The following is a 6,080-nucleotide window of genomic DNA, read 5'->3' on the forward strand; positions in this document are numbered from 1 at the left end:
AATGTATGTGTGTCATTTTGTATCTATGATTTCAATTGAAGTTTCAATCAATATGCAACACTTCATCAACAACCAACAACCAACAATACAGTCATCTATTCACACTTCAGCATAGACAACATAACACCATTTGTAAAACACATAACCAACACAATATATGTAAGCACACCTGAATAGACAATACAGTTTGATAGACAACACAACAACCATTTTAAAACACAACATCACCATTCATTCATAAGGTTTCACATAAGGAAAAATTTACCAAAATAACGCCTCACACATGGCAGAATGTACCAAAATAAAGTCGTTTTCATAAGGCCTCACATAAGGCAAAATTTACCAGCAAAAATCCAAAACAACAGGTCATTAACATAAAAGTTCTTAAATACATCAACATCATTACAATTTTCATGGCATCTTTGACTATGAAGAAGTGTCATTTTGACTTGAACTACTTACCGTTTTCTTCTTTCTTTGCTTTGCTCTAAGCTCAAGAAGCTTGCTTGTTGAGATTGTTGTTTTACCATTCCATTTCAGCTTATTTGTATTACTTGGTGTATAACTAATGTCACCAGTTACATTAGATGATCGATCTTGTCTCTCTTACTTGTCTAGTAGAGATCTTACTACTTGGCATGCCACACTATAGTAAATTAGGACTATGTCAATATTTAAAATATTTAATTATACAAAATTAGAATTATAATTAAATGTTTAAGATGTTAACATAAATTAAAGACTCACATTCATGACTTTGAAGTCATTTGCAACTTAGAACATACTCATTCCCTGACTCTTCATTTTTGAATCTAGAGTTGTGTCCTCTACCTCTTTTAGTAGCACCAGCTATTGAATATGATGCATGATAAGTAGGAGGAGTAGAAGAGGATGCAAGAAAATCAGTAGGTGTTGTAGGTAGGGAAGGTGCACTAGGTGCTACTAATGAGGTTTTTTTGGGTCTTCCTCTTTCTTTTTTTACAGGAGGCTCACCTTATGATGGCGTTGATGGTGTTTTCTATACATATAAAAGAAAAATTAAGTCAAAAAGTAAGAAAAGCTAAAAAATTTCAAATATTACCTTTAGTTTGCCTTTTCCCCGGCCTGAACCTGTTGGTTCTGCGCTTACTGATGCAGTAGGTGATGGTGCACTTTGTCTTGTTAATGATTCCACACTTTATCTTTGAGTAAACCCTCTCTTCTTATGGCCTCTAACACCACATATACTGCATGTCATTGCAAGTCCAGTCCTAGGAAGCTTTCCAGATTTCTTAGTTTCTCTAGCTTCTTTCCTTCTAACATTAGGTGGCCTACCAGGCATGTTTGTATTTCCGGTGGCTCAATAGTAGGTTTTGTAGAAACTGGCCACATCTCCATGTTTGTGAGTGGTTCAATAGCATAAGTCCTCAAGTAAGTTTCCTTACTGTAGCAGTTGTCTATATTGTCATAAAGAAAAATCATTTTAAAGTATAATGCAGCCATAACATGTGCACATGGTATGCCTCTTAAGTACCACACCCTACAACTACAGGTTCTCCTAGAAATATCCACTTTATGTTAACAAAGCCTTCTTTCACTTCAAATCTAGCAACTCCATTAAATTAAATGGTATAGTTCATACACCTACTCAAGTTCTCATCTAAAACCTTCAGAGCCATTGAGGAGAAATTACATTTCCAAGTACTAGGAACTCCCCTAAACTGCATATTCTTATCATCATCTTCACTCTTATTTCTTCAAGCATAGTATGATGGTCTTCTGTCTAGCAGACAGGATCCGTAAATTAAAACACTCAGACATGTTGTTATTTACAGAGTCACACTTTACTTAAGTATTGAAGTAAACTTTGCACCAAAATTAATGTTGTAATACATTAAGTTATCTATCATTTTTTCTGGACCTAACAACTTCATCTGCTTTAATTGTTCCACAATTGAGACTCAAATGTACTCTTAGCTATCTTCCAAAATTGTTGTCTTCTTTGAAGATCCTTCCAATTCATAGCCTAATTAGCTAATATGTTCCTAGCATACATTCTATGTTCATACTTAGGTAGTATATTTGTAATTGATACTGATTCCTTGCAATAGATGATGATTAGGTCACATTCATATATAAATTGAAAATTACAAAATATAAGTCCCATATCTTTTGCATGTCTGTAATCAAGGTGAGATATTCACCATCTCCAAGTCCCAAATCATCCTGTAATCAAGGTGAGACCTTCACCATCTCCAAGTCCCAAATCATCCCTTATGCACTTGACAAATATGGTCCATGTGTGTTTGTTCTCCTTTCAACTACTGTCCAAGCAAGTGGCAGCGTCTGATTGTTACCATCCCTGGACACAACAACTAACAGTTGGCCTTCACAAACCCCTTTAAGGAAACAACCATCTAAGACTATGCATTTTATACAATGTATCCATGCCTTTTTAAAGCATCAACACAAATGTAAAAACTCTGAAATATTGATTTGTCTTCTGCGTTAGGTTCACCAACTTTTACAACACAAATGATCCCTGTGTTGGTCCTCAACAATTCATCCTTGTAGTCAAGTACCCTTCCAAATTCCACAACATGATCACCCATTATATGTTCACCATTTTAGCTCTTGTTCTTCTCACAGTAGACATGCCAACATGAAGTTTAAACTTTTTTCGAATAAACTCTCTGCAACTTGAAGACTCTTATGTTTGGTTTCTCAGTTATTCTTTCTCTAAAGGCTTAAGATAAAAACTTTGCGTTGCATAAGTAATTTCTAGTTGTCTTGTTACAATACTTTGGTTTTTAAGTCTATCATAAAATTATTTGTTTTCTTGTCAAGACATCCATACAAAAGCCATGGACAACTATCTTTGCATCTAACTAACTTTCTTTGGCTCATTTACTCACTTCTCCACTTGAACCTTCCTTCTAACTGCATATTTAGTTACTGCTTGTCTAAATTCTTTCAAAAATTTAAACACCATGTCCAACTGCCACATAACTTTCTTTGCAGTAGGATCATGAATGATTTTTTGAGGTTTTGAACTCATTTTTCTTGATAACTTTACCCTTCTTGATCTACCAGATTCATGTTAATCATCATTATAACACTCATCTTCCTCTAAATCAAAACTAAACTCATCAGAACTTGCACAGTAAGACTCATCACCTCCTAGCCTTCCTTCATGACTTACTTTACCTGTTTCAGTTTCATCAAAATCTAGATCTGGCCCAGCTTCACCTAGTGGTACCTCTTCGTTATCAGATGCTACTCCTTCCCTTCTTTTCCTCATTGGAAAATGTCTCTTTTCAACCCTCAACTCACTAACCTTCTCATGCACATCACTAACATACTCTTCCTCATCATTATCTCCAACTAATTCAGCTTCAGACTCAAATATTATTCTCAGTTGAATAATCATAACCCTCTACTTGTTCTTTTGAGAAATCAGGTCCAGAGGACCAACATCTATTTCATCATCAGGAGCACCATCTACAGTAGCAGTATTGAAAGGAGGTGTGGTAGTGAAAGGAGGTTTGATAGTGAAAGGATGTGAGGTTGAAAAAGTAGCAACATGGTCCTCACTATTTAAATAGTCTTCACCTACCCCAAAGTTAAAGTTTTCACTTTCACTAGGTTTTGTATTAAAAGCTGCACCAGATTCTTCCATATCCACATGACTATGATTTTCTAATCACATGGGCCACACAATTGCCTCATCAACCAAATGCCTAACAAATACCTCCACTTCATCCCCTTCTTTTAAGGAACACATCATGTCTAAAGTATCCTTATCATTTTCAACATCTAGCAAACTGCCATAGTTAGATACTTTAATACTAAAGGTGCAACTTGTATTATATCTCAATTCTCTAATATATTTTTTCAACTCATAATATGACATTCTATCTATATCAACATCCAAAAGTTCTTTAACTTTTCCATTATTATATATTGGTTCCCCACTACTTAAATCTAACACCCCACTATGGTACCATCTTAGAGTAATCAAAGTAAACCCACTCATCTTACCTGAAGGAAATAAAAAAACAGAGTTGTAATTATAGACATACTCTAATCTAAAGGCAATCCAAAAAATAGAACAGTACTTAAAAAACGAACAGTGTACAACACAGTAGCAAACGAACAAAATATAACACAGTATTCAGCTTCTCTATAAACATAATCTATGAACATAAATACAACACAATAACAAACTAGCCCCTTCTCTATGAACATAATACTAAGAAGAACATAAATACAACACTTGATGAACATAATACTAAGATGAACAGAACACAAAATTACGCGACTCAGACGAGAAAGGAAAAACCAAACTTAATGAAAAACGTGGTATAGTAAGGTGTAAATGAACACCTAACACTACAATCATAAGCCACACATAAGATTTCACACAATATTGCTCTTTATTTTACGAATTAATAGAAATCCTAGGAGATAAATCACAAACTCGAAATTAAGGGATAAAGAACTAACCTTTTACTAAATTAGTTGATAAACTACGAAATGAAATTGAAAATACACAGCAAAATCATTTGATGATTACCAGAAATGGAGAAGGAGATGAACATGAGAAAAGAGAAATTTTGAATTTTCTTTGTTCTTTTACGATTTAGGAGGGAAATTGGGGGGGGGGGGGGATGGGAGAAATATAAGAAAAGAAAGTTTCAATGAGGGGGACCCAGCACGTTGAATCACGCAGGACAATTTATTTGGTTTATGTGTTGAGGTCAACAGTTAGGTGTGTAGAAAATAGAGAAATATATAGTTCAGGTGGGTAATAAGACACCTGTGAAGTTGGAGTATGTAGTTGGGATTTTAGATATAGGTTGGGGGATCTTAGACCATTTTCTCTATAATATACAATTGTTTATTTGTATGTATAATATATACAAATAATAAATGCTAAAATATTATTAACAGATTCAATTATATAAGATATACAAATGATAAATGCTAGACAACTATTTTTATACATAAAATTGACAATTTTTTTGTATATTCTACATGAAAATATACAATAAAAATGACAAATACATATACCATTTATTCATCCCTAGTTCACCATCAAACTTTTTTCCTAAAAACTTTTCCGTGTCTATGTTTTATTTGTAAAAAATTAAAATTTGTTGCATCTTAATTGTCTCATTTGAGTGCTTGGATCCAAGGATCTAGTTTCTTCGTTAAATCTAGATTTAACAATAGATCTTGCAATATCTTAGAATGCTTGAGTTAGACCAACGAGAACGATTATGGATTATCAACAAATTTGACATGCAATAGTAATACCTCTAGTAACCCTCTTGGATGGAATTCCTTCATCCATTTTTAATGAAAAATTCTGAAAATTTGAAGAGTGAAGAAAGATTTTTTGAGAACAAAAAGACAATCATAAATCGTATACAAACGAAAAACAATAAGAGAGTTGAAACACGTTTTGGAAATTATCTTGAATTATGATACCATGATTAGGAGGAAGAAAGTAGATTTTGAAATTCAAAATCGATGTGTATGCATGATATTAAGATAAAATTAAAGAATAGAGAGAGGAGAGATAAAATTAGATTTGTATAAATGAGTATTCAAATAACGGAAAACTCTTTTTCTTTTATTATACCACTCATTTGTGGGTCTCAAATTAATAAAAAATTATTTTAAGAAAAAATTAGTTAAGTAGTCAAAATCGTTAACATATTTATTTAAAACAACAAAAATTTTAAAATAATTATTAAAAAGGTCAATATTTTAGTTTTATAACAAATTAAATGTATCCAATTCTAATTTCTTATTTTCCTCCATTAAAGCCCACATTTTGCAACAATACCTTTCCCAAACAAATGTTGTCTCTCCAGTTTACAATTATCTCAAAATAAAAAAAATTCTCACTCACCCAATTCTCTTTTTCTATTGTTCTGCAAAATTCATTACTATGTTTCTCTCTTTTTTTTGTGAACTTTTTTCTATTACTTTTAGAAGTTATAATAATCTCCCAAAAAATATTCACAACAATCTTATTAATTTTATGTATGTATCTTTTTTCAATTTTTATGTATTTTACTGATTTGCATAAG

The 6,080-nt window shown here is 32.6% G+C and overlaps 1 long non-coding RNA gene across 1 annotated transcript; it reads right to left on the reverse strand.

Annotated features, from left to right (window-relative positions):
• Positions 1–292: 292 nt before the first annotated feature.
• On the reverse strand, positions 293–1,018 carry LOC138340684 (uncharacterized). Its single transcript, XR_011213428.1, has 2 exons — positions 748–1,018; positions 293–646 (listed from the first exon to the last, which is right to left on the reverse strand). It is a non-coding gene; the product is annotated as an uncharacterized lncRNA (long non-coding RNA).
• Between the last annotated feature and the right edge of the window lie 5,062 nt (positions 1,019–6,080).

Source organism: Solanum lycopersicum, chromosome 12 (assembly GCF_036512215.1).
Source record: "Solanum lycopersicum chromosome 12, SLM_r2.1".
Lineage (NCBI taxonomy): Eukaryota > Viridiplantae > Streptophyta > Magnoliopsida > Solanales > Solanaceae > Solanum > Solanum lycopersicum.